Genomic DNA, 10,968 nt, shown 5'->3' on the forward strand with positions numbered 1-10,968 from the left:
CATAGGACCATCAATCAAAGGGATCACATAAGTAAGACCAAGTGCCTGGTAATAACAATAGATAGAATTACAAAGGAGAGAAAGTTGCAACAAGGGAAGCAGTCCATACAGCAGACTCATAGAATGATAAACACCCTAAACAGCACTCTGACCTCAGAATCAGCCCCTAAGGCCTGATTAAAAACACCACGAGAGCGTTTCAGTCAAGGAAAGCCAAGACATCGTGGCAAAAATGGTTCTGCATGAAGGATCTCTGTGAGTGAGACCCCAGTGGAAAGAGGGACTATCAAAGAAGGATGTACTTTCCTCTGAAGGGGGGAGAGAACTTCAACTTTGATTATGGCCCTTTCTAAAAACCACCGGAGTTTGTGGACTCAGAAGTCTTCCATAGCCTTGGCAGCTCATGTCAAGAGCCTCGGGTGATTACTGACATCATAAATAAGAGTGTCAATTGTTTTTTTTTTTTTTCAAGTCATATTTCTTTATTCACAGGCAGAAATAATCATTAAGTGTAACAATGCATTTGCAATCATCAAAGCAGCAGCAAATAAACCATTCTAAAGCTATGGAAATTCCTATCAGGAAATTTTAGTAGAATTAGATTAATAACCAAAAATGTCTGTATCTATAAATACAGTAGTTTTATAGTTATTTTTTAAACGCTATTTGATACTAGTTACTCTTATTAACAGTGTCTTTCAGTGACAAACCCTAATCTTGGATCTTTTATGAGTATTGCTTTCTGTGACCTAAGAAACCTTGGGCTATCTCCAGTCACAAATATACCCACCTATGCATTCTGCTGAAAAGCAATATACTTTTTAGCGGTATCCTTAGGTCTATGAAGCACCTAAAATTAACTTTTGTGAGGTAGAGGGTCATAGTTAATTGTTTTCCATGTGGATATTCAGCTCTTCTATTCTGGCTACATTTTTCAAAAGAGTTTCCTTCCCTGTTGGATTCCTTTGCTACCTTTGTTGAAATTCAAGTGATCACATAAATGTGAATCTGTTTTAGGCTCTCTTTTGTACTTCACTCATTTGTTGATCCTTACGTCAGCATCATGCCATATTGATTACTGGGTACTACTTACTATAATAACCCTTACATTGTTTTACAAAATTTAAGCCTCAATAAAAGAGGTTATACAAATTAAACTGAAATAAATTAATGGGATCAACATGAGCCTAAAATAGGCCTTAGGAAATTGTTTTTAAAAATTGTATCACAGCTTTGAAACACTCCATAATTACTACTGTATCAAGACCAAAATATATTTACCCACAAATAACTGAAAACCTACACATTACTCTAGAGTGTCAATTGTTAAATCAACAACAGGAGTCACTGTGCACTTGCTCCCCATGTAGGACCTCTGTCCTTAATGAGTTGTACTGTGAGTATTAATGGTAAAACTTGTCTTCAAATTGTACTTTATACCTTGTGTGTTTGTGTGGGTGCAAATAGTTGAAATTTTTACTTAGTAAAGAGTTGATCCTCTGTATATAAAGTCAATTAAAAATGAATCTTAATAGAAAATGGAATGGGAGAGGGAGTTGGAGGTGGGATGGGAGTGCGGGTGGGAAGGTGGGTATGGGGGGAAGAAACATTATATCCCTAAAAGTGGTACACATGAAAATTTGTATTCATTAAATAAAAATCTTCACAAAAAAGACCTATTTATCTATAGGAAAATATCTCAGTCATTCTGTGAATAAAGTTGAGGGGGAGTCTTCCAAGATAGTGGAGTAGGGAAAGGAGGTACTTCTTTAAGCTAGGGGAAAATAGTAGAAAAAGAGGTAGAGGAAATGCATTCTTGGGGAGAGTTAAAGAGAAACCTACAGTAGAAATTCTACAAAAGGAAGAGGGATGCAGTGGATCAGTATGGAAGCTGTAGACACATAGCAATGAGTGAAGACACAACACTCAATCCCGTAGCAGAGAGCTAGAGGAAGCACCAGCTTTGGAGAGTGAGGTGAGAGCAGCCCACGCCATGGGTGATATTGCTTGAGGGAGAAGCTGGAAGACTACACTGTCTTTGATCTGGACTAGAGCCCTAAGGAGGACAGGGTATATGCCTAACCCAGCAAAAAACAGCATGTTTCTCTTTGCCCATTGCCCCACAATTCTACTGTGCAACTAGCTGGGAGAAGTGCCACCTTGACACCAGTAGCAGCTTGGTCATGGCTTGTGGGCATGCACTCAGCAACAGGCGGGAGAAGGTACCATATTGACAACAGCAATGGCTAGGGTGGCTCTTATGCACACATGTGATCCAGAGATTTTACCAGAGAGAAAAAAAAATCTATGTTCCTCGCTGACCTTGAGTCTGGCTGGGAGGATTGACAGGGAGCTGGGAACCCATGTAGGACTTGAGGTGCCCCCAGCTTCTCAACATATCATAGACTCTGGAGCTCAAACTGACAAGGTGGCTCTGGGATGATATTTTCCTTTCCATGGATGGGACAGGCTAGTAGGGAGGAGCAGATCACTTCTCAATAGCAATCTTGAATGTAAATGGCCTAAATTCTCCAATTAAAAGATATAGACTCACTGAATGGATTAAAAATAAAGACCCATCTATTTGCTGCCTACAAGAAACACACCTCACCAACCAAAATACAAGTGGACTTAAAGTGAAAGGATGAAAAAAGATATGCCATACTAACAGAAAACAAAAAAGAGCAGGTAAAGCCATTCTAATATCAGAGAAAACAGGCTTTAAAACAAAAACTGTTAAAAGAGACAAAGAAGGCACTATGTAATGATTAAGGGATCAATTCAACAGGAAAATATGACTGTAATAAATGTATTTGCACTCCAGGCTAGGGTGTCTGGCTATAGAAAACAAATGTGGGCCGGCGCCGCGGCTCACTAGGCTAATCCTCTGCCTAGCGGCACCGGCACACCGGGTTCTAGTCCCGGTTGGGGCGCCGGATTCTGTCCCGGTTGCCCCTCTTCCAGGCCAGCTCTCTGCTGTGGCCAGGGAGTGCAGTGGAGGATGGCCCAGGTGCTTGGACCCTGCACCCCATGGGAGATCAGGAAAAGTACCTGGCTCCTGGCTCCTGCCATCAGATCAACGCGGTGCGCCGACCGCAGCGCTCCGGCCACGCCGGCCATTGGAGGGTGAACCAACGGCAAAAGGAAGACCTTTCTCTCTGTCTCTCTCTCTCTCTCACTGTCCACTCTGCCTGTCAAAAAAAAAAAAAAAAAAAAGAAAAGAAAACAAATGTTAATGGATCTAAATGGAGACATAGACTCCAATGTAATAGTAATGGAGGACTTCAGCACTCCACCTTCATCAAGGGACATAATACCTAGACAAAAAAATCAACAAAGAAACAAAGAGCTAATCTACACAACAGACCAAATGAACCTAACTGATATCTACAGAACTTTTCATCCCACAGTTGCAGAATACACATTTTTTTCATCAATGCATGGAACTTTCTGTAGGATATGCCATATGGTAGGCCACAAGGCAAGTCTCAGCAAATTCAAAAAAATTGAAATCACACCACACATCTTTTCTGACCACAATGGAACGAAGCTGAAAATTAACAACTGAAGACTCTTTAGAATGTATGCAAACACATGGAGCCTGAACAACATGCTCCTGGATGAGCATGTTTCTTCTTTCAAAGAAGAAAATAGGAAATAAATGGAAAGTAAAAAAATTCTGAGAACGAATATAGATGACAGTATAACACATGAAAATTTATGGGATACAGCAAAAGCAGTGTTAAGAGGGAAATTTATACCAATTGGTGTCTACAGCAAGAAAATGGAAAGGCATCAAATAAATGAGCTATCAATGCATCTCAAGAAGCTAGAGAAACAACAATAAACCAAACTCCAAATTAGTTGAAGGAAAGAAATAATTAAAGTTAGAGAAGACATAAACAAAATTGAGCCAAAAAATACAAAAGATCAGTGAAATGAGAGCTGTTTTTTTTTAAAAAAATGAACAAAATTGATATGTTATTGGCCTAGTGAACCAGAAAAGAGGGAAAAGACCCAAATTAATAAAATCAGAGATGAAAAAGGAAATGTAACAACAGATATCACAGAAATTTAAAAAATCATCAGGAATTACTACAATGAACTATAGGTCAATAAATTGAAGTATCTTTTTTTTGGTTGTTCTACTTAATACTATTGGTTGAATTCTGTAATTAATACACAGTTATTGTTAAGTATTGAAACTTAACTGAAAAGTGATCCCTGTTAAATATAAGAGTGGGAATAAGAGAGGGAAGAGATGAGCAATTTGGGACATGCTCAAGCTGACTTGCCCCAAATGGTAGAGTTAGAAACATACCAGGGGATTCCAATTCAATCCCATCAAGGTGGCATGTACCAATGCCATCTCACTAGTCCCAGTGATCAATTTCAGTTCACAATTGATCATAATGAAAGGACTAAGAGTCAAAGGGATCACATAAACAAGGATAGTGTCTGAAAATACTAACCGATAGAATAAAAAAAAGGGAGAGAACGATCCAACATGGGAAGTGTGATACACAGCAGATTCATAAAATGGCAGATGTCCTAAATAGCACTCTGGCCTCAGAATCAGCCCTTAAGGCATTCAGATCCAGCTGAAAAGCCCATGAAAGTATTTCAGGCATGGAAAGCCAAGACACTCTGGCAAAAAAAATGACCTAAATGAAATATCTCTGTGAGTGAGATCCCAGTGGAAACAACAGGTCATCAAAGAAGGAGGTACCTTTCTCTGAAGGGAGGAGAGAACTTCCACTTTGAATATGACCTTGTTTAAATATGATCAGAGTCCGCCAACTCAAAAGGCTTCCATAACCTTGGCAACTCATGACAAGAGCCTAGGGTGATTACTGACACCGTAAACAAAAGTGTCAATTTGTTAAGTCAACAACTGGAGTCACTGTGAACTTACTCCTCATGTAGGATCTCTGTCCTTAATGTGCTATACATTGTGATTTAATGCTATAACTAGTACTCAAACAGTATTTTTCACTTTGTGTTTCTGTGTGGGTGCAAACTGTTGAAATGTTTACTTAATATATACTAAATTGATCTTCTGTATATAAAGAGAATTGAAAATGAATCTTGATGTGAATGGAAGAGGAGAGGGAGCGGGAGAGGGGAGGGTTGCAGGTGGGAGGGAAGTTATGGTGGGGGAAAAAGCCATTGTAATCCATAAGCTGTACTTTGGAAATTTATATTCATTAAATAAAAGTTAAAAAAAAAGAAAAATCTAGAAGAAATGAATAGATTCCTGGACACATACAATCTACCAAAATTGAGTCATGAAGACACAGAAAACCTAAAACAAACCAATAACCAAGATGGAGATTAAATCAGTAATAAAGACCCTGGAAGTCATTATACTTAGTGAAATAAAGTAGCACTAAAAAACCCTTCATTCAGCCCAGCTTCCAAAATAACCACTGCTGTGGTCAGCAGAACTTTATGTTAACTAAAAATGTTTTCCTTTTAAAAATGCCACCTACCTTCTCTTTGAGCCAAATCTCTTGCCAGGCCGGCTAGATAATGGAAGTCAGCAGGATACCTCCCTTATGATGTACTCCATGTGAAGAGATATATAGGTCTGAACCTCATGACTGGCAAGGCCTTACAGCTCACCTGATTATTTTCAAGCCCTTTCTGTCAGTTCCTATTTGCCTCTCAGTGAAAAAAAAAAAGCAAAAAAAATCTTGCTCATGGTCTAGACACCTTTCTTAGGACCTCTAATAATGACTCTGTCCTCAGTTTTAGATCCTCTGAGTTTAAACTGCTTGTTAGGCTGGTGCTGTGGCTCACTTGGCTAATCCTCCACCTGCGGCACCAGCACCCTGGGTTCTAGTCCCGGTTGGGGCACTGGATTCTGTCCCAGTTGCTCCTCTTCTAGTCCAGTTCTCTGCTGTGGCCCAGGAGGGCAGCGGAGGATGGCCCAAGTGCTTGGGCCCCTGCACCTGCATGGGAGACCAGGAAGAGGCACCTGGCTCCTGGCTTCAGATCGGTGCAGCGCTCCAGCTGTGGCGGCCATTTGGGGAGTGAACCAAAGTGAAAGGAAGACAAGTTTTTTTTTTTTTTTCTTTGAAATTGTACTTAAAAATCCCAGTGCAGGCCAGCGCCGCAGCTCACTTGGCTAATCCTCTGCTTGCAGCACTGGCACCCCCGGTTCTAAGGTTCTAATCCCAGGTGGGGCGCCGGATTCTGTACTGATTGCTCCTCTTCCAGTCTAGCTCTCTGCTGTGGCCTGGGAGGGCAGTGGAGGATTGCCCAAGTGTTTGGGCCCTGCACCTGCATGGGAGACCAGGAGAAAGCACCTGGCTCCTAGCTTCAGATCATTGCGGCGCGCCAGCCGTGGCGGCCATTTGGGGGGTGAACCAACGGAAAGGAAGATCTTTCTCTCTGTCTCTGTCTCTCTCTCTTACTTTCTAAATCTGCCTGTAAAAAAAAAAATAAAAAAGAAATAAAAAAACAACAGTGCTATGAGGTTCTTTGGGTTTTTTCCTATCTTGGAAGCCCCCCTCCATGCCACTCTGGCTGGAGGTCTTTGACTCTAATAAATCTTTTTAAATCTCATAAAAAGAGACAAATATCATATGTTTGCCCTGATCTCTGGTAACTAGTAGAGTACCTAAAATATAATGTATAGGAGTGAAATTGACATTTTTGAGATTCTATGATTGTTTACAGTCCTTGTCTCTACTGCTGATGAGCAATGTTTTTTTTTTTTCTCTTACTATTTGTTGAACTGTTTACTTAGTGTAGCACAAATCTTATGAACATAAAGTGAACTGAAAGTAGATCATTGCAAAAATTAAGAGAGGGAATAGGAGAGGAAGGAGGAAGAAGTTTTGGAGCATGTGTGGGAGGGAGGCCAGGGTAGGAAGTATCAGTATGTTCCTAAATCTGTATATATGAAATACATAAATATTTGTATACCTTAAATACAAAAACAATAAGGCTACAATTGCTGTAAACATTTGTGTGTGGATTTTTGTGTAATGATGAGTTTTCAGATAAGCTGAGTAAATACACAGCAACAAAATTGCTGGATCATGTGGTGAGATTAGGTGCAGTTGTGTAAGAAACTACTGAACTGCATTCCAAAATGGCTGAATCATTTATTTATTTATTTTGCATTATCATCAGCAATCAGTGAGCATTCCTTCTTCTGCATCTTCACCAGAAATTGATATTCTGTTTTTTCAATTGTAGTTTTTAATAAAGATGACTAGTAGAGTCTCATCTCATTGTTCTTTTAATTTTTAATTTTTGAATGACAAATGATGCTGCATGTCTTTTCTTATTCTTACTTGTTATCTGTACATCTTTGATCTTCCAATGCAGTTAAAAATACTTAGATAATTTTCTGATTGTAAAAGCTGTATTTCAATATTATATCACTTTGTTTTTTAAATATTAAATTAGCACCCTCTCCCCCCCAAATTCTTACAGTTTTCAGCTGTGTATTACATATATTATATGCCCCACACACTCCCAATTCTGTCTTTATTGGCAGAAGGAATCTATTTCAAGTGAGTCTATGCATATTTAGTCATATATTTTATTGACAATATGCATATAATCTTAAGTACTATTAAAAAATTGTGCCTTCGACACTCAAGAAGCAAGGCAGAACCTGAGGGTTTGAATTACCTAACATTGGAGAAAGAGGCTGACAAATACCCTATTGCTGACACTGCCTTGCTTTGTATTGTAGGACAGATTAGTTTTCCATGAGAGGGCCTTTCTCCTCATCTTTTGTGTCACCTGGTGATTAAAGTCTTATTTAGAACACTCTCATTCTAGTCTTTATTTATTCTCTTCTGATATCTCAGGCACTGCCCGGAGACTCATTCCTCACACAACCACACCAAACCCCCTTTAATTGTTAGTGCCCTTTCCAGAACACTGCTTAGGTATAACGTGTAATTTCTCTCACCTTTATTATCTGGAGTTCAGCTTCTCTGGTCAATTTACTGTGTTTTAATTTTTTTCATATCAAATTTAATTAGAGAAAGCTGCCTTGAGAATAATTAAATCTGATCAGGGCAAATTAAATACAAGTTGATAGCTTTATAATTTATCTAAAAATCATCCTAGACTTCTGATTAGAAATTAAATAAAATTTCATTCCATTCCTTCACCAGGAGTAACTTCATGAGCAAAATATAGTTCTTGATCAGTTTCAGCTTTTGGATTATGTCTTTTTGTAAGGGATTCATATTAGAAGCCTAGAAATTGAGTCTGATGAACAACAAACCACCAAAGAGTCTTGCTCAGGATGTACTTGATAAACTCCTTTTTCCTTGCTGCTAAATGTATCCTGTTGCCTTGAAAGAAATGAGTATGCCTCCCTTATACAGTGAGCAATTTTCTCTCCAGGGAGTGTTTTACTCATTCAGGTTCATCGTAGGTCAGGCTAAAAGCAGTCCCAGCATAATTCATATTTCTCACCACAGACATCCTTAACTGCTTCAGGATGTATGACTAAATAGAAGAAATATACACAGCAGGCACAGTATGTGACAAGAGTAACCACCTGCACAGGTCGCCATTGTGTTTAAATCACACAGATTGCCCCATGAGTCACTAGCTTTTATAAAAGCCTTCAAAGTCTATATGCTGGCAGAGAGTGTATGTGAGTGTGCTTTCAAAAGTTCACATGAATCAAGTGATGGACAATCAGAAAGCAGCATTTCACTTTCTGGAGTGCAATTTACAAACCTCGGAATTACATACTCAAAACCAGAAAAATAGAACTGTCACACTTTTCTATTTTCTCCCTCTCATACAGAAGTTGGAGAACAGGTTTTAGTTCAGGGGCTGCTCCTTCACCATATTTATCATTTAGTTTATGAGTACAAAGTCTACCTTACTCTGGCTGGCTGGGTGCATATCCATAGCCTTGTTGATATTCAGATTCAATAAATGTTTACCATTAAATTAGAAAATAGAAGAGTAAGGTTTTTTTTTTTTTTTTTTTTTTTTTGAGTAAGGTCTCATCTTTGAGTAAAACACATGACTGATACTATAGCATGTCCCAACAACATCTGGAGGCAGTTTGCTTTGAGGTGACGGGTTTATCTCTTCTTCCCACTCTGGGTGGGCCCTAGAACTTTAACACCTGGAGTAGATCCAGATACTATCAAGTATAATGATACCTGTGAGGGTTTGAGGTTGGAACTTTTTTTTTTAAAGATTTATTTATTTATTGAAATGCAGAATTGCATAGAGGTAGAGGCAGAGAGAGGGGGGGGGAGAGAGAGGTCTTCCATCTGCTGGCCCACTCCCCAAATAGCTACAACAGTCAGAGCTGGGCTGATCCAAAACCAGGAACCACAAGCTTAGAAGATGACATTTTAAACTCAAGAATAACTATGCATGCAGGTTACTAAGAGTTAACCTAAACATGAAATCAATTACAAAAGATCTTCTAGAAGATGACCAGTTCCCTCACTTAGTCAGAACTTGATTCTTTTGAACAAATAGGATATTGTTAGGTGCTTTTTGAGTCTAAATTTCCAAGTTTCTGAATTGTTCTATATACCCTCAGCTCTCCAGTTTCCACAATACTCTTTTCTCTGTCCAAATTGTCTTCCTGGAAAAATAATAATGAAAGCTGACTTCATTGAGGACTTGCCACCTTTGGAGAACTGTTAGAAAACCTGCATGTCTATCAGGGCCCTATTGCTGTTCTCCAGGATATTCTGTCTCTGAGTCTACAGCTGCCCAGTGTCAGACTTTAAAAGCTGCCTTATCAGAAATGAGTTTCCTTTCCTTCAGTGTTATCTTCTAACATGGGTTGGGAGTTAGTGATTGTCTGAGGTTGGCTGCTCAGTCTGTGTGGCCTTGGAATCTGTATATCTCTTTGTGTGTGTCCCACTTGCTGACTGGATGAGTGAACTTCTGGAATGTGACATCCAGCATAGGACCAAATTGGAAAAGCTTTGCTTTGAATAAGATGATTTTCCCTGAGAAAAATCATAATAGTATTACATGAAAAGAGTATGGCTTACTACTGTAGTTTTTACCTCAATAAAAACCTACTTGTGTCCTTTACCTGTACAAGGTGTGTATGTGTGTGCACCTAATTTAGCTGCAGTGGTTCATTGTTCAGTTTCCAACTGTCTGATATATCTACTTTGCATGCATAGGATTCTAGATAACAAAGAGTTTTCCATGTCTTATATGGTAAACATCATCATTTAGGTATAGTTTATTCTGTTTAGAAGGATTCTACATTTGACATTAGGAGTTTCTACATAACCTGTGTATCTCTTTTAACACCTATTTCAGAAATGAAATACTGTTTTTCAGTTATTAGTATGTATATCCTTACTACACTAAGTGCTGTATATTCATTATCCTCTTTAAACCTCAAAACAAGCCTATGAGATAAGTACTAAATTCAGTCTGACATGTGATCAAAGTCAGAACTGATGATGTTATAATATTGCTCAACCATTAAGAGCTTGAAAACAGGTCTGTTGATTACCATTACAGATAGCTGTGCCTGATACATAGTGTTAATGAAACAAAATAAAACAAAATGTTTGTTTTGTTAAATGAAGGGAGATCCTTGGTCATATAAGATGATTAAGGAGAAAAATGAAGAAAACAAAAGCTATCCTCAAACTTTTGAACTAATGGGGCTCTTTCAGGTTTTTCAGGATACGTATAAATGCAGCTAAGTAGTTTAGTTGAAAATGTTAACTTCGAGTTAAGGAAATGTTGTTTGAGTTATGCCTATTATACAGAGTTGTATCTTAGAAAGCACACAATAGAACATTATTGAATTAAATTCAAATATGTTCACTAGAACAGCCACCCCCAGTACAAAGGGAAAAGTAACAGAATTAACTAGCCTTTACCTTTTAAAACTCACGTGTATAAGAGTAATGCCATTGGGCACTCTTCTTCGTACTTACTGACGCTACTGTCCAGCAACCATTTTTACTTTTACTCTCCACA

Source organism: Oryctolagus cuniculus, chromosome 3, assembly GCF_051225735.1.
Source record: "Oryctolagus cuniculus isolate XC-2025 breed Fujian yellow rabbit chromosome 3, ASM5122573v1, whole genome shotgun sequence".
Lineage (NCBI taxonomy): Eukaryota > Metazoa > Chordata > Mammalia > Lagomorpha > Leporidae > Oryctolagus > Oryctolagus cuniculus.